The 22,706-nt window shown below is 43.7% G+C and overlaps 1 long non-coding RNA gene across 7 annotated transcripts in view; it reads left to right on the plus strand.

Annotated features, from left to right (window-relative positions):
* Nucleotides 1-5,435: 5,435 nt before the first annotated feature.
* The window catches only part of LOC149127478 (uncharacterized), a 32,103-nt gene continuing 14,832 nt past the window's right edge, over nt 5,436-22,706 (plus strand). For 2 of the 7 annotated variants that reach the window (XR_016231660.1, XR_016231655.1), the window contains exons 1-3: nt 8,003-8,135; nt 9,397-9,521; nt 16,852-17,042. This is a non-coding gene — a long non-coding RNA (uncharacterized LOC149127478). Of the gene's footprint in view, nt 5,771-6,930; nt 7,035-8,002; nt 8,136-9,396; nt 9,522-15,220; nt 15,335-16,851; nt 17,043-22,706 lie in introns of those variants that run through there. The other 5 variants (XR_016231656.1, XR_016231657.1, XR_016231658.1 and 2 more) reach the window with 5 other exon arrangements.

The raw sequence follows: 22,706 nt of genomic DNA on the forward strand, positions 1-22,706 counted from the left end.
AGGTTGGTTATTATAAAACCAAAGGTAACAAGTGCTGACAAGGATGTGGAGAAAAGGGAACCTTTGCATGCTGTTGGTAGGAATGTAAATTAGTATAGCCATTGTGTAAAACAGTATGGGGAAAACTAAAAATAGAGGTACCCTGTGGTCCAGCAATCCCACTACTGGGTATATGTCTAAGGGAAATGGAATCAGTCTACCGAAGAAAGAGCTGTGTCCCATATTTACTGCAGCACAATTCAGAATAGCCACAAAATGGAACAACCCAGTACTCAGTTAATCAATAACTAGATAAGGAAAATGTGGTGCATATATAAATGGCATACTATTCAGTCATCAGAGGAAGAAATCTCACCATAGGCAATAACTTGCATGGACGTGGAGGTCATTACAGTACGTGAAAAAAGACCTAACACAGAGAGCCAAGTACTGTGTGATCTCACTCATACGTGGAGTATGAAAAAGTCTGTCTCCTAGAAGTTAAGAGGGTATGGGTACCAGACACTGGGGAGAGTAGGCAGGAGGAAGGATGGATGGGAGAGCTTGAGTGGAGGATAGCAAGTCATTAAGTAGCAGTAACAAGTCGTGGCATTCTATTGCAAAGTAGGATGACTGCAGAGAATGATAGTGTTCTGCACAGTCATCCAAAAAAAAACTAGAAGAAATTATCTGAAATGCTTAAGGTTTCAGGAGATAAATATTTTATACTCTGATGAGACATTATGCTGTACATACGCTGAAGCGAAGCATCACCTAGATCTCCATAAATGTGCACTTTTTAATTTTTTTTAGCATTTATTTAATGAATATAAATTTCCAAAGTACAGCTTATGGATTACAATGGCTTCCCCCCACTCATAACTTCCCTCCCACCCGCAACCCTCCCCTTTCCCTCTCCCTCCCCCTTTCCATTCACATCAAGATTCATTTTCAATTATCTTTATATACAGAAGATCAGTTTAGCATATATTAAGTAAAGATTTCAACAGTTTGCTCCCACACAGAAACATAAAGTGAAAAATACTGTTTGAGTACTAGTTATAGCATTAAATTTCAATGTACAGAACACTAAGGACAAAGATCCTACATGAGGAGTAAGTGCACAGTGACTCCTGTTGTTGACCTAACAAATTGACACTCTTGTTTATGGCATCAGTAATCACCCTAGGCTCTTGTCATGAGCTGCCAAGGCTATGGAAGCCTTTTGAGTTCACCAACTCTGATCATGTTTAGACAAGGTCGTAGTCAAAGTGGAAGTTCTCTCCTCCCTTCAGAGAAAGGCACCTCCTTCTTTGATGGCCTGTTGTTTCCACTGGGGATCTCACTCGCGGAGATCTTTCATGTAGGGTTTTTTTTTTGTTTGTTTCTGTTTTTTTTTTTGTTTTGTTTTTTTTTTTTTGTTTTTTGCCAGAGTGATTTAGCTTTCCATACCTGTAATACTCTCATGGACTTTTCAGCCAGATCCACGTGTCTTAAGGGCTGATTCTGAAGCCAGAGTGCTGTTCAGGACATCTGCAATTCTATGGGTCTGCTGTGTATCTCGCTTCCCATGTTGGATCATTCTCTCCCTTTTTTATTCTATCAGCTAGTATTTGCAGACACTATTCTTGTTTATGTGATCCCTTTGGCTCTTAGTCCTATCATTATGATCAATTATGAACAGAAATTGATCATCGGGACTAGTGAGATGGCACTGGTACATGCCACATTGATGGGATTGAATTGGAATCCCCTGGTATGTTTCTAACTCTACCGTTTGAGGTAAGTCAGCTTGAGCATGTCCTGAATTGCACATCTCTTCCCTCTCTTACTCCCACTCTTATATTTAACAGCGATCACTTTTCAGTTAAGTTTCAACACTTGAGAATAACTGTGTATTGATTACAGTATTCAACCAAAAGTATTAAGTAGAACAAATAAACAAAAACAATACTAAGAGGGATAACATGTTAAGTTGTTCATCAACAGTCAGGGCAAGGGCTGATCAAGTCACCGTTTCTCATAGTGTTCATTTCACTTTAACAGGTTTCCTTTTTGGTGCTCAGTTAGTTGTCACTGATCAGGAAGAACATATGGTATTTGTCTCTTTGGGATTGGCTTATTTCACTCAGCATAATGCTTTCCAGATTCCTAACAGGGATCACTTTTCAGTTAAAATTTAAACACCTAAGAATAATTGTGTGTTAATTACAGAGTTCAACCAATAATACTAGAACAAAAAAATACTAAAATGGATAAAGTATTACATTGCACATCAACCGTCAGGACAAGAGCTGATCAGGTCACTGTTTCTCACAGTGTCAATTTCACTTCAACAAGTTTCCCTTTTGGTGCTCAGTTAGTTGTCCCGGATCAGGGAGAACATATGATATTTGTCCCTTTGGGACTGGCTTAATTCACTCAGCATGATGTTTTCCAAATTCCTCCATCTTGTTGCAAATGACCGGGTTTCGTTGTTTTTGACTGCTGTATAGTATTCTATAGAGTACATGTCCCATAATTTCTTTATCCAGTCTACTGTTGATGGGCATTTGGGTTGGTTCCAGGTCTTAGCCATTGTGAATTGAGCTGCAATAAACATTAAGGTGCAGACAGCTTTTTTGTTTGCCAATTGAATTTCCTTTGGGTAAATTCCAAGGAATGGGATGGCTGGGTTGAATGGTAGGGTTATCTTCAGGTTTCTGAGGAATCTCCAGACTGAATTCCATAGTGGCTTAACCAGTTTGCATTCCCACCAACAGTGGGTTAGTGTCCCTTTTTCCCCACATCCTCTCCAGCATCTATTGTTGGTAGATTTCTGAATGTGAGCCATTCTAACTGGGGTGAGGTGAAACCTCATTGTGGTTTTGATTTGCATTTCTCTGAATGCTAGTGATCTTGAACATTTTTTCATGTGTCTGTTGGCCATTTGGATTTCCTCTTTTGAAAAATGTCTATTGAGGTCCTTGGCCCATCTCTTAAGTGGGTTGTTTGTTTAGTTTTTGTGGAGTTTCTTGATCTCTTTGTAGATTCTGGTTATCAATCCTTTATCTGTTGCATAGCTTGTAAATATTTTTTCCCATTCTGTCAGTTGCCTCTTCACTCTCCTGACTGTTTCTTTTGAAGTACAGAAACTTCTCAGTTTGATGCAATCCCAGTTGTTAATTTTGGTTTTGACTGCCTGTGCTTCTGGGGTGTTTTCCAAGAAGTCTTTGCTGGTACCTGTATCTTGCAGGGTTTTTCCAATGCTCTCTAGTAGTTTGATGGTATCAGGTCATAGATTTAAGTCTTTAATCCATGTTGAGTGAATTTTTGTGTAAGGTGAAAGGTAGGGATCTTGCTTCATGATTCTGCACGTGGAAATCCAATTTTCCCAGCACCATTTATTGAATAGACTGTCCTTACTCCAGGGATTGGTTTTAGATCCTTGATCAAATATAAATTGGCTGTAGATGTTTGGATTCATTTCTGGTGTTTCAATTCTGTTCCATTGGTCTATCCATCTGTTTCTGTACCATTACCATGCTGTTTTGATTACAACTGCCCTGTAGTATGTCCTGAAATCTGGTATTGTGATGCCTCCGGCTTTGTTTTAGTTGTACAAGATTGCTTTAGCTATTCGAGGTCTCCTGTGTCTCCATATGAATTTCAGCATCATTTTTTCTAGATCTGAGAAGAAGGTCTTCAGTATCTTGATTGGTATCGCATTGAATCTGTAAATTGCTTTTGGGAGAATGGACATTTTGATGATATTGATTCTTCCAATCCATGAGCATGGAAGATTTTTCCATTTTTTGGTATCCTCTTCTATTTCTTTCTTTAAGGTTTTGTAATTTTCATCGTAGAGATCTTTAACGTCCTTGGTTAAGTTTATTCCAAGGTATTTGATTGTTTTTGTGGCTATTGTGAATGGGATTGATCTTAGCAGTTCTTTCTCAGCCATGGTATTGCCTGTGTATACAAAGGCTGTTGATTTTTGTGCATTGATTTTATACCCTGCTACTTTGCCAAACTCTTCTATGAGTTCCAATAGTCTCTTAGTAGAGTTCTTTGGGTCCCCTAAGTAAAGAATCATATCACCTGCAGAGGAGTAGTTTGAGTTCTTCCTTCCCAATTTGTATCCCTTTAATTTCTTTTTCTTGCCTAATAGCTCTGGCTAGAACTTCCAGAACTATATTGAATAGCAGTGGTGAGAGTGGGCATCCCTGTCTGGTACCAGATCTCAATGGAAATGCCTTCAACTTTTCCCTATTCAATAGGATGCTGGCCGTGGTTTTTTCATAAATTGCTTTGATTATATTGAGGAATGTTCCTTCCATACCCAGTTTGTTTAGAGTTTTCATCATGAAAGAGTGTTGTATTTTATCAAATGTTTTCTCTGCGTCTATTGAGATAATCATATGGTTTTTCGTCTGCAATCTGTTAATGTGGTGCATCACATTGATTGTTTTGCGCACATTAAACCATCCCTGCATACCAGGGATAAATCTCACTTGGTCTGGGTGTATGATCTTTCTGATGTGTTGTTGCATTCTATTGGCCAGAATTTTATTGAGGATTTTTGTATCTGTGTTCATCAGGGATATTGGTCTGTAATTCTCTTTCAATGCTGCATCTTTTTCCGGCTTAGGAATTAAGGTTATGCTGTCTTCATAGAAAGAATTTGGGAGGATTCTGAATAGTTCTGAATAGTTTGAGAAGAAATGGGATTAGTTCTTCTTTAAATGTCTGGTAGAATTCAGCAGTGAATCCATCTGGTCCTGGGCTTTTCTTTGTTGGGAAGGTCTTTATTATTGTATCAATTTCTGTCTCAGTTATGGGTCTGTTTAGGTTTTCTATGTCTTCCTGATTCAATTTAGGTAGGTTGCATGTGTCCAGGAATCTATCCATTTCTGATAGGTTCCCCTGTTTGCTGGCATACAGGTCCTTGTAGTAATTTCTGATGATTCTTTTTATTTCTGTGGTGTCTGTTGTTATGTTTTCTTTTTCATCTCTGATTTTATTGATTTGGGTCTTTTCTCTTCTTTTTTTAGTTAGTTGGGCCAATGGGGTGTCAATTTTGTTTATTTTTTCAAAAAACCAGCTCCTCGCTTGACTGATTTTTTGTAATGTTTTTTTGGATTCAATCCTGTTGATTTCTTCTCTGATTTTAATCATTTCTCTTCTCCTACTAGATTTGGGTCTGGTTTGCTGCAGATTTTCTAGATCCTTGAGATGCAGTGAAAGCTCATCTATTTGGTGCCTTTCTGTGGGGAGCAACTCAGACTAGACTAAGTTACTGGAATTAAGACTTATTCTATGCATCTGCTCTCCCACAATATGGCGCTGAGAAGGGAGAAACAGCTTCTACACAGCTGCCTCCAGTTCAACCAATAAACTGTAGGACCTGCTCCTGATTGGAGGAGAGCAGCGTACTCGGCGTGTGGGTACCAGAGTTGGGATTGGTGAAGAGGACTATAAAGGAGGAGAGAGACAACATGCACCAGGAACATCTGAAGGAACACCTGTGCAGCCCCCGAGAGAGCCGGCCTGCGGTGTGCCGCTCCCCCGCGGAAGTGGGGAAAGTGGCTAGGGGGAACCGCCCTTCCATGGAGGTGGAAGGGTCGGTAGCCAACCCGGGAAGAATCAGCAGCAAACCCGGGGAGGGCCGAGCAGACGAAAGAACAACGCAGGGTCCTGTGTCGTTCCTCCCTGAAGAGGGGTAGTGACACATTTCCAATTTCTTAATGTAGGCACCTATTGATATAAACTTTCCTCTTAACACTGCTTTTGCTGCGTCCCATAAGTTTTGGTATGTTGTGCTGTTATCCTCATTTACTTCCAGAAAATTTTTGATTTCTTGTTTAATTTCTTCTATGACCCATTGTTCATTCAGGAGCACATTGTTCAATCTCCATGTGTTTGCATATGCTCTAGGGATTCCTGAGTTGCTAATTTCCAACTTCATTCCTTTATGGTCTGAGAAGCTGCATGGTATGATTCTAATTCTTTTGAATTTGCTGAGACTTGTTTTATGGCCTAGTATGTGGTCAATCCTAGAGAAGGTTCCATGTACTGCTGAGAAGAATGTAAAATCTTTAGCTGTAGGATTGAAAGTTCTGTAGATATCTGTTAGATCCATTTTGGCTATAATGTCGTTTAAATCTACTGTCTCCTTGTTGATCTTCTGTCCTGTTGATCTGTCTATTTCTGAGAGTGGGGTATTGTAGTCCCCCAGTACTATTGTATTGGGGTCTAAGTCTCCCTTTAAGTCCCTTAACAAAATCTTTTAAATAAACCGGTGCCCTGTAGTTAGGTGCATATACATTGATAATTGTTATATCTTCTTGTTGTATTGATCCCTTAATCATTATATAGTGTCCCTCTTTGTCTCTCTTAACAGTTTTTGTGGTAAAGTTTATGTTGTCCGATATTAAGATGGCTACGCCCGCTCTTTTTTCATTTCTGTTGGCATGGTATATCTTTTTCCAGCCTTTCACTTTCAGTCTGTATGCATCCTTGCTGGAAAGATGTGTTTCTTGTAAGCAGCAAATAGATGGGTTTTGTTCCTTAACCCAATCAGCCAATCTGTGTCTTTTAACTGGACAGTTCAGGCCATTAACGTTTAATGTGACTATTGATAATTAGTAACTTTGCCCTGGCATTTGCCAAAGATATTTTCTGATATATGTTTTGAACTTTCTGTTATCTTTTGATGTGAGATTTCCTTCATTTACCTTCTTTCATATTGATGACCATGTTTCTGTGTTTCTGTGTGTAACACTTCTTTAAGCATCTTTTGCAGGGCTGGACGAGTGGTGACAAATTCTTTCAATTTCTGTTTGTTGTGAAAGGTCTTTATTTCACCTTCATTCACAAATGAGAGCTTAGCAGGATATAATATTCTGGGATGGCAGTTGTTCTCTCTTAGTACCTGGGCTATATCTCGCCATTCCCTCCTAGCTTGTAGGGGTTCTGATGAGAAGTCAGCTGTGAGTCTGATTGGAGATCCTCTGAGAGTAATTTGACGTTTCTCTCTTGCACATTTTAGGATCTTTTCTTTATGTTACACTGTGGTGAGTTTAATTACAACGTGTCATGATGAGGATCTCTTTTGGTCATGTTTATTAGGGGTTCTATGAGCTTCCTGTACTAGGATGTCTCTGTCCTTCTCCAAACCTGGGAAATTTTCTGCTAATATCTCACTAAAAAGGCCTTCTAATCCTTTCTCCCTCTCCATGCCTTCAGGAACTCCTAGAACCCGAATGTTGGGTTTTTTAATAGTATCCTGAAGATTCTTGACAATATTTTTTAGATTTCTAATTTCCTCTTCTTTTCTTTGGTTTGATTGTATATTTTCCTGTGCTCTATCTTCTAAGTCTGATATTCTCTCTTCTGCTTCACCCATTCTGTTTGTAAGGCTCTCTAATGTGTTTGTCATTTGATCTATTGAATTCTTCATTTCATTATGATTTCTCGTCACTATCACAGTTTCATTTTCTACTAGTTGTTTAATTTCATTTTGATTCCTCCTTAATGTTTAATTTTCACGAGAGAGATTTTCTATCTTGCCCATTAAGAATTTCTGTAGTTCGAGAATTTGTTTTTGAGAACTTCTTAATGTTCTTATTTTTTGAGATCTGCTTCTTGCATTTCTTCTATCTCATCATCTTCATAATCTTGAATTGGGGTGTCTATTTCATTTGGGGGCATCATAGTGTCTTCCTTGTTCTTGTTACCTCGGCTTTTGCGTTTGTCATATTGGAGATTTTTTTTTTCTCATTATACTGTGACTCTAGATTAAGAGGACTGTCTGCTTTTGATGGATCCTTAGAGGCTGTGATGGGTGTGGCCAGAGAGCTCTGGTTCTACAGGGTTAAAGGTGTGCCAAAGGTGATTCACCCTGATTGTTCTCTTGCTTGCTCTTGTTCTCTCTCTCTCTCTCTCTCTCTTTTTTTTTTTTTTTTGACTCAGTTGGAAAGTAATTCCACACAGCTGAGTGGAATTGAGAGTAGTTGATGTATGAAATCTGGCCCCTGTGTGTATTCGTTTGCTTACCAGAGTCAGGTTTTTCTGCTTGGCTAATGAGAGACACCTGCTTTACATATGCAAAATGGCGCGCACCGCTTTACTTAAGTAAAATGGCGCCTGCCCTTTGCCTTGCTCGGCTTTGTAAGGTGAGTGGAGAGAGAGGCTAAATGTCCATGCAGGTTCTCCTTATTTATTCGATTTTTTCTCTCCTCCAGCCAGCCTGGTGAACTTTCCCCAATGGGGTTTCAGGCCTCGTTCTCTGCAGGCTTTTTCTGCCTTTCCCCACCAATGTCTTAGGTTACCGAGAGGTTTTTAGCTCACCTCCCCTTCCAGCGCTGGAGCACAAACTCTGCGGCTCCTGCGGGTCTGGCGGGTCCAGCAGGTCCGGCTGCTCTGGCGGGTCTGGTGGGTTTGGCTGCTGTGGCGGAAATGTGTACATTTTTTTATGTATCAGTTAAAAGTAAAAGGAAGAGTAAAGAATTGGTGTCTTGGGAAAGACCATTGTCAAGGGGATTTGTTCCACAGTTTTTCTTTTTCATGGAATGAGAGGCCACAGAGTAAATTAGAGCCAGGGTGGTGTGTGCAGAGACCTGCATGTGTGTTGTAAATTAGAACAAGGTGTTGTGTGCTGAGACCTGCGTGTGTGTTGCAACTCAGAGCCAGTGTGTGCAGAGACCCGCGTGTGTGTTAAATTAGAACAAGTAAATCGGAGCCACGTTGGTGTGTGGGGAGACCCTCCCTGAACTTGTGTGTGACATGGGATCCGTCATGACAGCATCTCCAGAAGACAGCACATTCATTGTGGAGGCAGGGCCCCCATCCTTGTGAATTTCACCTTCTGGAACATGAGGTGGGAAGACAGGAGTCCAACTGTGGACAAAGAACTCAACCGGAGAACCAGGTCGCCAAGCATTCGTGGAAGGCCTGTCAGGTCTAGAGCCCCCTGAACATGCACCTGACCCATGGAAACCTCTCTGAAGAGCCTACAGAGGGAGGAATAGTAAGCTACAGAGCCAGTGATGCACACATGAGGAGCACGTTAGGTGAAGAAGCACAGATGGAAGTTCTCGCATGGAGAGGAGATGGGGTGGATATGGAGGCAGCAGCACGCAGGTGCACTGAGTGGCTTTGCTTCTGGTGCAAAAGAGAAGAGATGCCCGGGCAGGGAGCAGAGTGGGACTGAGAGCAAAAGTGGAAGACGAGGGCCTGCCTCTGACCCTTTATTGGGGATTCTGGGAGACTTCTAACTTCAGGCTCTCTCCTGAGCAGCAGGGATCTATGGATGCTTTCAGGTGGAGAGGAAGCCAGGCAGCATAATTCTTTAAATCACTTTGGGATAAATCAGGGCACATTTTCCTCACTTTTAACCACAGAAGTCTAGAAAGTGTGGGTGCTTTTTTTTTCCAGAGTCACACCTCCCAAGCAGTGAAGAAAAATTCTTAAGTCCAGGGCTTCTGCTGGTGAATGCAAACCAACGCTGTATTCCCTGCACCAGGTTGACTCTGGCTTAAGAAAGGAGCTCCCACTTGCAGGTGAGCTTGCGATGCAAACAGCAGAGCATGTGTGCCTGCCTGAGTCCCTGTGGGGTGCTGTTTTCTAGGGCCACGGGTTAGCAGGCATTTGCTGGCTGCTTTCTGTTAGGCACCTGGGGAAGATTTTGGGTATCTTCACCAATGCTTCCAATATAATGAGACTGAAAGATGGGTGGTGTGGCCTGACCCCTACAGTGGCACCAGGGTGGTGGGAGTTGGAGCACAGTTGAAGGTAAGGGACTCTGAGGTGGGAATGGGTTGTTTGGGGTGAGTGAGAAGTAGGATCCTCTGGAAAGGAATCTGTGCAACCAAAGGTCTGACAGCATCTGGTGTGGACACAGGTGCAGTGTGGACAAAAGAAGTCCCAGCCCCCAGGACTGAATGGAGGGTAGATGTACACGGCTGGTGAGGAGAGGAATGCACAGAAAATCACCCAGCCATTTTTCAAAGTCAGGATTGTGTCTTTTTGCCCGTGTTACTGTCTAGCACACAGCATGGCACCCAGTAGTAAATGCTCACTGCACCATTCTTGAACAACACAAAGAGAGAAGGCAGTGAGAATGCAGGCCTTCTTATTCCACCCAAGAGCTGCTCATGGTGTCTGGTGTGGCATTCCACTCTTTGGCCATAGTTGAGGTTCTTTCTGCACACTGGAGCAGGCTCAGTGTGCTGGATCAGCTGATTGCTTCTGTCTTGGTGTGGATGCACAAGTAGGAATTTTCCATCTGCCTTTCTGGACCAGTGATGGCAAGTCCAGGGCTGAGAGCCAGGTGTACCTCCACTCCCTCACTTCTGCACCCAGAGCATACGCTGCTTTCTGCTGAGCACAGGAGAAACACAGACTCCTCCTTTGCACAATGGTAGAGTCACTCTACATCCACTACATGGAAGCTGAAGTTTATTCAACATCTTCACCCAAGAGCTTCCAGTCCATCTCCTTACCAGGCAGACTTGCCCCTCTCCATCCCCAGCCAGCCCTCTGCAGGCCTAGGAACTCCTGGAGGCCATGCTGGCTCGTGCTGGTGCCGCCCAGGTGGCCCTCAAGACATTGAGCCCGGAGAGGAGGGGTGTGCAGCACAGCAGCTCTGGGTAGCATCAGAGCATCCTCCCAGGCTTTGAAGAGCTGTCCAGGCTATTAAAAGCACAAACCTGGGCCAGCATTAAACATGTTAATGTGCCGTAAAACTCCTTTCTGAGTGAGACTCTCACCAGAAAAGCAGAGGACCCAAGTCTGTAATGGCTGGCTTTTTATCTTCCCGATGGATTTTATTACAGCAGTAACAAGAGCAATTCCACTTAAAAGACTCTTGTCAGCTAACACTTACTGTGGATTATAGTGCAGGTTGAGAAACAATCTCTACCCCACACAAATTGGGAATGGGCAAGAAAGAAATGAGCCGCCAGAAATACAGCCCGCCGGCGTTACATCCATGGCATTTTCTGGGAGAAATGAGACTGGGGGTGAACTGGGAGACAGGCTAATTAGGGAGGCAAATCACAGCACTCCAGTAAGTCCTCGTCAGCAGGACACAAACCAGGGCCCTAAGAGGACTCCAGCAGTACAATCTTTATCACTGAAAAATCACACAGAGGCTAGGATATAGCATCTGCCAAGCCTATTACAAAAGCAAAATTGCCATTGGCCTTTAAAAATGCTTTATTTATTTGAGAGATGGGGTTGGGGAGAGAGAGAATCTCCCATCTACTGGCTTACTCCCCAAATGCTCGCAGTGTCTGGGGTGGGGCCAAGCTAGGTCCACCATGTGGAAGACAGGATATCAATTATTCAAGCCATCACCACTATCATGCTAGGGAATCAGAAGTAAGCTGGTGTCAAAGCCAGGTGCTCCAAGGTGGGACAAGGGTATCTTAACTGTCATCTTCCCTACTAGCTGCTCATTTCATTGGCAAGTTTTAATAGAAAAGCATGCTTGCTTTGGAAGGAGAAAGAACAGTATTATTGCTGGGCAGATGGTTCTGGTTCACAGCCCAAAGGGACTTGCCGAGCTGCCCGAGCAGGAGAGGGTCAGGATGTATCATTCTCCCGGGCTTTCTCTTTCCTGGCTGTCTTAGTGTTTCAGTATTACAGCATAATACCTGAGACCACTCGCTAATAAAGAAGAAAGGCCTATGTGGTTCATAGTTCTGGAGGTTCAAGTTCAGGGTCAGACAGCCCTGTTGGTTTGCTCTCTAGAAAGGTTGGTGGATGGTGTGAGGAGGAAAGATTGCACAGCTAGTCCGGAAGCAGAGAGAAGCTGAAGCCAAACTCAGGTTTTTATAACAGCGCTTTTCCAAGAACCACCTCTTGGGGGCACCCCAGCGCTCTAAGGACCACCAGCCCACATCCTAAACTTTCCACTGCTCCCAAGGATTTTACACGTGGACCTCTGGGGGACACATTCAGCACCCAATCTGATACTTAAAACATAACCCTGGCTGTCACCCTCATTTGCATTCTCTTCCGAATGTCAGGACCTCTCCTGGTGCCAAAGCTCAGGGGCAGCATCACATGGTCTGTGGGTGGCTTTGTCTCTGCTCTGCCTGCTTTGCATAGACTGGAAGACTGGTTTCATCCCATGTTTGCAGTGAGCCGTGAGAAGCGCCCAAAGCCATACTGAGCGGCAGCTTTGCATGCAACAGCCATTAGTGAGAAACTTCCAGATAAACCTGGAAGCTGGCAGCTTTGGGGGTCAAGGTCATTTCTCAGCAACTCCTGGTCTCTGATTTCTCTTCCTCAGCTGTTTGTGGGAGGCTGCTCCGCGGTTTCTGGCTTACTGTGCTCAGAGACTGATATTAATGCTTCATGGGCAGGCATGATGTCTGGGCTTGATAAGTATTTCTGCAGCTAAAAGTTACCTCTGAGCAATCCTTGCACCTCTGGTTTAAGTCCCAGGCAGAAACTTCTGGATGCCATCGCTGGAGGGAAACCAGATCAAGGAGTCATTCAGCATTAAAAAGCAATGAACCCAGAGAGTGAAAACCAGGCCACAGCTATCATCAGCACTCCCTTCATGCAGAAGTGACACACCTCAGAGTATTCCCCGAGGAATGAACTAGGTTCTAGAACAGCGAGGGTCTCTATTTAACCAAACCATCACATAAAGCCTGTTTTTGTTTTATTTTTAAGTGTTCAACACAGGGACGTGTGTGATTAAACTCTTCTACATCTGTTTAATGACCATGATCAAGCCATTAAACATGTTTGCAAATACTTTTTTTGCCACAGCTAACTTGGATATACAAGTTTCAAAGCTGGTGCTCAGAAGAACATAGACAACATAACTTGAATTTGAAAACATATCTTTTTTTAAGTTTTTTTGATGAACATGTAATAATTGTGTATAGTTTGAGGTCACAGTTTGGCACTTCAATAAATGTATAGAGTGTGTAGTTTAATTAGCGTTTTCATTTCCTTCTTATTCCTTTATGTTTAGATCCTTCTGCTCCTCTCTTCTAGTTCGGCATAAAATGCATAACAGGAATGGTTGTCATCCCACTGTGCTACAGAACACGGGGAACTCAGTTCTTCCACCTAACTCTGCTTTGGTATCCATTATCCATCACCCCATATCCCTTCTCTTTCTTCTCAACCTCTACTATTTGATTGGGATCTATTATTTTTAGCTCCTATGTATGAAAAAGAACATGCAATATTTGTCTTTCTGGACCTGGTTTATCTCATTTAACAGAATGTTTTCTAGTTCTGTCCATTTTGCTGCAAATGACTGGATTTAATGCCTTGTTGTTGTTGTTAATGTTTATTTATTTATTTGAAAGGCAGAGTTAGAGAGGGACAGACACACAGACACACACACACACACAGAGATATCTTCCATCCATTGATTCACTCCCCATATGGCTACAATGGCCAGGGCTGGGCCAGGCCAATGCCAAGAGCCAGGAGCTTCTTCCAGGACTCCCACGTGTTTGGGTTCCTTACATATTCTGGGTAGTAGATGAACAGGGGCTTGTCAGGGGCTTAAGCACTTGGGCCATCTTCCCCTGCTTTCCCAGGTGTGTTAGCAGGGAGCTGCAGTGGTGCAGCAGGAAGTGTAGCAGAGGGATTCACCCATGTGGGATGCAGATGGTGACTTAAACTGCTCCTCAACAGCACCAGCCCCTTCATTCCATTTTCTGGCTGAGTAATAGACCATTACATATGGATGACTCGGTTGATTCCATATCTTGGCCATTGTGGAAAGGCTGCAATAACATGCAAGTGTAGGTATGTTTGACGCAATGATTTTATTTTCTTTGGAAGTATACTCAGTAGTGAGATTGTTATATCATATAATAGCTCTGTTTTTATTTATTTATTTATTGAGAGGTAGAGTTATAGACAGTGAGATGAGAGACAGAGAGAAAGGTCTTCCTTCCTTTGGTTCACTCCCCAAATGGTTGCAACCAGAGCTGGGCCAATCTGAAGCCAGGAGCCAGATGCTTCTTCTAGGTCTCCCACATGGGTGCAGGGGCCCAAAGACCTTGGCCATCCTCCACTGCTTTCCCAGGCCACTGCAAAGAGCTGGATTGGAAGAGGAGCAGCCGGGTCTCGAATCGGCACCCATATGGGACGCTGGCACCGCAGGGTGAGGATTAACTTAACTGTGCCACGGCACTGACCCCTGTTTTGTTTTGTTTTGTTTTGTTTTTAAGAACTTTCACGATGGCTACACTAATTTACAGTCCCACCAATGCTGTATGTGTGTTTCTCTTTCTCTTCATCCTCACCAGCATCTGTTACTTTTTGCCTTTTTAATAAAAATCATTGTGAGGTGAAGTGATATCTTATTGTGGTTTAGATGTTCATTTCCTCAATGAAGTTGAGCATTTTTTCATATGCTCTTTGGCCATTTGTATTTCTTTTTTTAAGATTTATTTATTTATTTGAAAGAGTTATACAGAGAGAGGAGAGACAGAGAGAGAGAAAGGTCTTCCATCCTATGGCTCAATCTCCAATTGGCCGCAACAGCCAGAGATGTGCTGATTCGAAGCCAGGAAACAGGAGATTGTTCTGGGTCTCCCATGTGGCTGCAGGGGCCCAAGCACTTGGGCCATCTTCTACTACTATCCCAGGCAATAGCAGAGAGCTGGACCAGAAGAAGGGCAGCTGGGACTAGAACCGGCGCCTCTATGGGATGCCAGTGGTGCAGACCAGGGCTTTAACCTGCTGCGCCAGTGTTGACTCCGGCCAGTTGTATTTCTATGAAAAATGTTTATTCAGATAGTTTCCTCATTTAAAATGTTTTATATATTTATTTTATTTATTTGAAAGGTAGGGGAAAAGAGAGAGACAGAGAGAGATTTCATCTACTATTTTACTCCTCAAGTACTTGCAATAGCCAGGGCTGAGCCAGGCCAAAGCCAAGAGCTGGGAAGTCAATCCAGATCTCCCATGTCAGTAGCAGGGATCCAACCACTTGAAGCAATACTTGCAGGAAACAGAGCCAGTCCTCAAAACCAGGAACTCTGATAGGAGATGTTGGCATCCCAAGTGGTATCTCAACTACTATAGCAAATGTCCATCCAATTTGTCCATTTTTAAATTGAATTATTTGTATTTTCACTTATCACTGTTGAGTTGTTTGGGTTCCTTACATATTCTGGATAGTAGTTGCTTCACAGATGACCAGTAGGTAAATATTATCTCCCATTCTACTGATTGTCTCTTCACTCTGTTGATTATTTCCTTTGCTGTGCAGACACTTCCTAGTTGGATATAATCCCACTCATTCCATGTGGAAGGCTAGCGGCTGCAGTTGATGAATGAGCACTGGGTGTTTCAGAGTCACTGAAGGGGAGCACAGAGAACTATGGTACTGACAATATTTAAGTAAGAGAGAACATATCTTGAGACTAGGTGTGGAAACCTGGAACTAGCAATGGGAGATGGATACAATTTCTTTCTTTAGCTTTTCTCCGAACACTAACTTTAAAACTAGATTTTCACCTCACTCTATTAGATAATAATTTTCTCGAACCAAGAGTAAGAAAATATGTGAGAGGAACGCTCCCGTTCTCTCAGTCCTGTGGTGCAGCCCTCCATCTCCCCATGGAGGAGAGGGGAGGTGGATATATTTGCTGTTCCATTCCTTGTTTTTGGTAAAGGACAGGATGGACTAGAACTCCTTGTAACAATGATGCAATCTAATAATCCAAATATCTTTAGGACTAATAAAACATTATTACTTTTCAAATGGCCACATCAAATTATTTTAGATTGTCAGTTTTTTTTTTTTTCAGAAAAAAGGCATCCGTGCACGACTAACTTTCATTTCACAAAACTTTTTTTTTTTGATTGCTAACTTAAAATTTCAGCAAAACTGCTGGCAGACCCTCACCTGTCATGGCACAAATGGCACCATTGCAACCAAGGAAATGGAAGCATCATGAGATCTGCCTTTTTTGCAAATACTTTGGTGCCCTCAGTCTGTGAGAAGACACATGCTGTTTATATTCATGGAGTTTTATGAGTGACAAAAACGTTGACAAACACATGGCTGTGTGCAGAGGACCACAAGTGAAATGTCTTCACTCTGCTGTTCAGCCTTGGCTGCTGATAGGTTGCTGAGGGCACACCAAGCCTTTGCATTATTTATGAGGAATGTTGCTGTTCTTGTAAAAGGGTGAGCGATATTAGAAGGCATTTGAGGGGAGACCCTGATTGTTTTTGTTATTTGGTGCCTTTGTTCCACAACATTCTTTGTGTTGGTTGTCTGAGACACTCCATGTTATCAGCAAAGACTCTGCTATAGAGCATGACAGTAGTCTGATTAAACATCACAGAGCTGGGTTCATCCAACAGGGAATAAGCATTTCAGGGGTCACCACTGCAGCCTGGTGCATGCTGGGGGTTCAGGCAGTGAAGAGTCACATCTGCCACAGAGTGGCCCAGGCAACCCAACGTCACATCCACAAGTGACATCACAGGGGAAAGTGAGCTTAAAAGGACCTGTGAGGAGATGAGGGTGACAAGGGAGCCTACCACTGCAAGCATTTGGAATGGGATCTTGCTCTCAGGGCTGGGAAAAGCACCTGTGTCCTGGATTCTGCCAGTCAAGAATTCAGCTTGGACACCAGGGCTGAAGAAAGACTCCGCTGTCATCAAGGAGTAGGCAAGCCTGCACCAGAGGCAGGGTGGGTGAGCCTTGAGCCCGGGAAGTGTGTGGAGCCTTAGGCAGGAGAGAGCTTCCTGTAGGGGGGATCTTTGGGCAGGTGCTCAGGACACCCAGAAAGGAGCAAGAGGGTGATGAAGGCCAGCTCTCGTGGGTGCTGCTTGGGGGCTGCGGCCTGAACCACCATGCTCTTTGGTAACTTCTGCTTCTCCCCACAGTACACCAGCTGCTTCGAGTGTGTGTGTTACTCTGGAAGAAGCTTAAGCAGGAGCCTGAGTTAGGACTGAGAGTCACATAGCTGCTGTCATCAGTGGACCCTCCTGCCGCCTGCTGGGTCGTGGCTTCCTGGAAGATGAGGGCTCTGTATTACTCTCAGCTTCCCAGAAGGATAGCGAAATGCCAGCCACGAGTAAGTGTGCCTCAGTTACCAGGTCGCTGAATAATAAAAGACTGAATGTTCTAGAAACTCAGTTACTTCTTGTTTTAGCCTAAGATCCTGAAGCTTTTCATGTAGCACTGTTTCTAGCATATCAATTACCACTAGGTTGCATGTGTGTACGTGTGTGTGTGTGTGTGTGTAAATGAATACATCTGTAACTTAATGGAACCTGAGCTATTCCCCAATAGACGTTGAGCTCCTTAGAAGTAGGACCATATTTTCTCTATATTTGTCCTATTACCTAGCAGAGCATCCAGAACTTGGGAAATATTGGCTAGATGGGGAAGAGGAAGAACCTGACAAATACTTAATATATTCATAATCTGCATTAGACCATTTTAATCTGGGTGATGCACGAGGACCCCACCCTGACGGGAGTTTAAGAATATTGGACTAGAGATGCCAATTATAAATGGGAAGATTTTGGAATAAGCTTTAATAATGCCCTGATTTTGCACTGAGAAGCTTCCAAATGTCCTTCTTGAAGCATCATCTATGATGATGAGCATTCGTAGTTTAGACTATGAGCATTCGAGTTTATGCTCGTGGAAGTAAATATCAGCATCTTCATGGTCCATTGGGTTGAAGAATGTCAGAGTGAGATGGGAAAAGCTCGTGCCACAGAGCTGACAGCCCTGGGTAGCCTAGCTTTGTGACCCTGTGGAAATTCCTTTAATGCCAAGCCTCAGATGGCTCATGTGAGATCCGGATGATAAAGCTCACTTTGCCTGATGGGGTGTGAAAATCAGCAATAATTTATATTCATTCCCACAAGTGCAATAGGTACTCAATAAATAGTAACTAAAAATGTGATTATAATTGAGCAAAATGTTTATCTATAATAAAACATTTCTTTCCTTGAATAATTTAGAGAAGCAACATATGAACGCATTATCATCCCAAAAGTTCAAATCACATAGAAAATGTGAAAAGCATTCTTCTTCTCCATGAACTCCCAGTGCAACTCTACTCCAAAGATATCTAGATTAGAATTAAACAGTGTTGTATAGATCTATAATATATAATTTATATATATACATGTGTGTGTTGTATACATGGGCCATTCTCCACATATGTTGCTACGTGTTGCTTGTTACAATCAATGATGAGTTGGAGACCTTTCTAAGCTACTTCCACTTTCTGCTTTGTGGTGGTGGCATAGAATTTGGCAGTATAGAAGCATCATAACCTTTAACTGCTCTCTGATATTGATAGGCATTTGAGTTACCCGTAGTGTCTACGTACAATATCCATGCACCTGCTGCTCTGAGCTACTGTGAGGATTCTCTAAGAGAACTGAGGGCATCCCTAACTCTCGGTGCTCCCATTTCCTGATGTCACAAGGCAATCTTCCTCCTTGACTTTGCTGTGCCTTTCTGATGCAGCATCCTGCTCCTGGAGTGTCTGAACTCCACACACCCATCCATCTTTCTGTATGACCCATAGGGATCAGTTGTCATGAATTTTAGTTGTGGCTGGATGAGCCCTACAGTTTCCTAGCCCTGTGGGTTTGGACACATGTATAATGAGGTGTATCTATCATGGGTTCAGTTTTTTTTTTTAAGATTTATTTATTTATTTGAAAGGCAGAGTTACAGAGAGGCAGAGGCAGAGAGAGAGAAGTCTTCCATCTGCTGGTTCACTCCCCAGATGGCTGCAATGGCCAGAGCTGGGCTGATCAGAAGTCAGGAGCCAGGAGCCAGGAGCCAGGAGCTTCTCCCAGGTTGCCCTTGCACCTGCATCTTCTACTGCTTTCCCAGGCCGTAGCAGAGAGCTGGATTGGAAGTGGAGCAGCCAGGACTCGAACTGGTGCCCATATGGGATGCTGGCACTGCAGGTGGTGACTTTATCTAATACTCCACAGAACTGGCCCTGGGCTCAGCTATTTTTAACGTAGCATAGGCTACACTGGAAATGGAAAATGAAAGGATGGCTTTCTCTTAGAAACTCTGCAAAAGCTTTTGGGTACTATGCTCTCAACTAACACAAAGCTCTGAGAGGATCTGAAGAGTAGACTCAAGGTCCAGTGGTGGCAAAAACCTGCCTAGGAGAGGTCATGTGTCTGTCAAGGGTCTGCATGGACATCTGGTGGGATACTAGGCTGGGTACTATGCCCTGGGAAACCTGGTTGTTCTGCAGGTCTATTGCTATGCATTTGATCCTCACTTTGCTGAGGCTGGGTCAGCAACCAAACCCTAATTTAAAGGCAGATTTGGTAGTAGACACGGACAGCCAGATCAATAAGCTTGGAGGAGTTATTTTGTGTTGAATAATCTTGTAGACAAAAAAATTTAAAAAAAAAGAGTTGGAGAAAAATATCTCAACATCAAGGATCTAGGTGTGTGTGTGTGTGTGTGTGTGTGAGAGAGAGAGAGAGAGAGAGAGATACTGGGTGTATGTGTCCCTGTGCATGTGCCTATGCATGTGTGTAGGTGTGTGTATGTGTCTATGAATGTGTATGTGTGTATGTGAGGCATGTTGTCCATGTGTCTGTGCTATGATGTAGGTACATACATGTGAGCATGTATGTTTGGAGGTTGTTAGATTACACAATGGCCATTATTATAGTAATAGATGTCACCTAGAAAGATACCAGCAGAAGCATGTATTACCATGTGGGTTCCAGGTGAATGCTGGGTGGTGTGGAGCCAGATCTCACGGGTGGCTCTCTTGTTGTTGGAAAAGTGAAAAGTGTATCTGCAGCTCTGGGCTGCACCGTGTGGCAGTGTCTCTTTGAGCCTCAGCTTGTCCATGGAGCCATAAAGTCATAAGATGTGAAAATGAAAACTAGCACACATGTGTTTTTGTATCCTATTAAGTGCTATATCATATAGTTATTCAGCAGATTCAATCATAGTCAGGCAGTTGGAGGTCAGGGCAGAGTAGAAAGGGAGGGAATTGAAATTAGCAAAGGCTTGGGTTCCAGCATCAGTCCCAGGGTCTGTGTGGCTGGTGGGTCAGAGCAGGCCTCCAGGCATCCAGCTCAGTCAGCACCTGCCCTGGAGGCACAAGGGTGAGCAAGGCACAGTGGGGTGGGGTGGGGGGAGGTATCAATAGAACGTCTGTACAGCACAATAGCCAATCAGGGGTCATGGGGAGGCTGAGGTCATGCATAGGCCAAAGCTGGGTTGAGATGTCCTCTGCAGAGGAGGCTTTGCCTACACTAGGTCTACAGGGTGTCTAGAGGAGGTGTGACCCCAGCAAATCAGAGAGGAGAAGAGGCCTCTGGACAGAGGGAAAGCAGGAACAACAACCTGGCATCTGGAGAGAATCTATCCAAGCCTGAGAGCTCTGGGCACCAGGGGTCTCCTTTGTCTCTGCACTCCCAGCTACCACACAGGCCTGGGGCATCCTGCTGAATAATGGCACCTGCCAACAGGGGTGTAGGGATGAGCTCAGCTGCAGCCCAGAGCCAAAGGTCTCCCTCCAGCATCTGCCTTTGCTTAGAAAGCCACAATAAGGCAGGACAAAGAGGGCTGAGTACTTTAACAGAAAAGCACATCTCTCCTGGGTGGGCAAGTGGTATCCCATGCAAAGAAGCCTGGCCATGATTATCTCAAGTCTCCATTTCTTGCAGGTGTGAGGTGCTGTTACAGAGGATGCCTGATCTACATTTGTAGATCTGTCCTTGGATGCTTAGTTCATTTACGGTTCTTCTAAGTCCCCTTTGGCAAAGGGAAACCAAAATTATGGTGCTTAATCCTTCAAAGTGACAATCCCTAAATCCTCTCTAAAGATACAACTCTCTCTCTCTCTCTGTCCTTCCCTCCATCCCTCCCTCCCTCCTTCATCTAAAAATGGTGGGAAGACAGGTGTTGCACCCATTGGTTAAGATGTAAGTTAAGATGTCTGGGTCCTACGCTGGAGTGCCTGAGTTTCAGCCTCTTGTTAATGCAAACTCAGGGAAATAGCAGGTGATGCCTCTGGGTTTTTGGTCCCTGTCATCTGTGGAGGAGACCTGGATTGAGTCCCCATCTTCTGGCCTCAGTCTGGTCCAGGCTCAACTGTTGTTTTCACTTAAAGAGTAAACCTGCATTAGGGAGTGCACACATTCTCTCTCCTTCTCACTCTCTCTCTCTCTCACATGAAACAAGCCACAGATTACTTGCTATGGCAACTTCCTTATTTCTCTGTCTTATAAGACTGTTAAAAACAGGGCATAGTTCAACTGATGATGCTTCTAAAGCAGGACAGATTGCATATATTTTAACATAGATGACAAGAATGAGTTTTAGTTTGTTTGTGAATCACTTTGCTTCTCTTCCAGATGTTTCCTTCTCTTTGAAATAATTTATTTTTGAGAATCACCACCATCAGTATCTGGGGGCATTCGTGTAGCTGGTAAGATATGTACATGTTTGCACATGGGTGCTTGTGCATACACACACACACACACACACCAAGTATTTAGCAAAGAGGTTACAACTCAGAGCTCTGAATGTGCACGGCGTCTTGCAACTTTATTTAATTTCCCTCCAGGGTGTGACAAGCCTCTTGCCTGGTTTGTCACTTCCATGCCAGGCCCCACTGCTGCTAGCGTCCTTTATCCTGTATTTCAAACGGCCACTACTGTGTCTGTTGTGATGAGTGATTGTGAGGACAGATGCTGTAAACATGGAGCAGATGATCTGGGGCTGCTCTTTGAAGAGAGTGATGGGTCTTCCTGATGTAACTACAAATTGTCCAAGCCTTCCAGGGAGAATAATCAGTGTGTGGGTTTGGCAGAGCTGGACACATTGAAGCCATGGTGCTCTTCTCTGCCAATGGGACACCCCTGATTAATTGATTACCACTAAGATTCTAATGATTGAGAATTACCCTCCCCAAACCACACTTTTATTCACATTTCTGGATCCATCACAGAATGCATTTGTACTGATGGGTTTTCTTGAGTTAGTGAAGTCTAAGGCATAGGAAATGCGCTTTCCCATCACATGTGAATCACATGGCCATTTCTTCTACTTCTAAAGGCAGGCCTTGGATAGCCATGAGGCCCACAGGTATAGCGGCCTGGCTGGCAGGTGCAATGCTGGAGACTTTTTGCCTTTCTTCTATTACAATGTCTTGATGGCCTGTGCCCCAAGGACCTCATTAGGACACCTGAAGCTTGTGAACATCTGCTACCCCGGAGAAGATGGTGCACTGGGAGTCATCCTCTGTGCACTGGGACTTCTTTGAAAGCTTGGACCTCTCTTAGTCATTTTTGCTTCTACCCTAGGAATATTGGAGGTGATAAGAAATGGTCATTAGAGTGAATGGGCACTACCTAATGCTGTGCATCTGCTGTGTGCTGGAGTTTTGCCCATACCGTCTCACCTGCACTCCCATACAACTAGAGGTGGGGACCAAGTTTCACTGCTGGTGATGATCCTTGCAGGCTACTACTATTGATAAAAGACAGAGCTGGACTGCGAGCCAAAGCCAGCCAGCCATGGTGCAGCTTCTGGCAGCTCAGAAGGAGCTGTTCTCACTTGCAGTTGGGAAGAGGCTCAAAGCTCATGGACTGTGGGCGTGTCCTGGAAGGAACTTGGATTGCTAGCCAGACTATTTTTATTCATCCTACAGAGGCTGCTGCTTCTCTCAGCATGTGAGGCTTTGTGGTTCAGGGGCTCCTGGGGTGAGAATGTCCATGTT

This window comes from Oryctolagus cuniculus, chromosome 3 (genome assembly GCF_051225735.1).
Source record: "Oryctolagus cuniculus isolate XC-2025 breed Fujian yellow rabbit chromosome 3, ASM5122573v1, whole genome shotgun sequence".
Taxonomy (NCBI): domain Eukaryota; kingdom Metazoa; phylum Chordata; class Mammalia; order Lagomorpha; family Leporidae; genus Oryctolagus; species Oryctolagus cuniculus.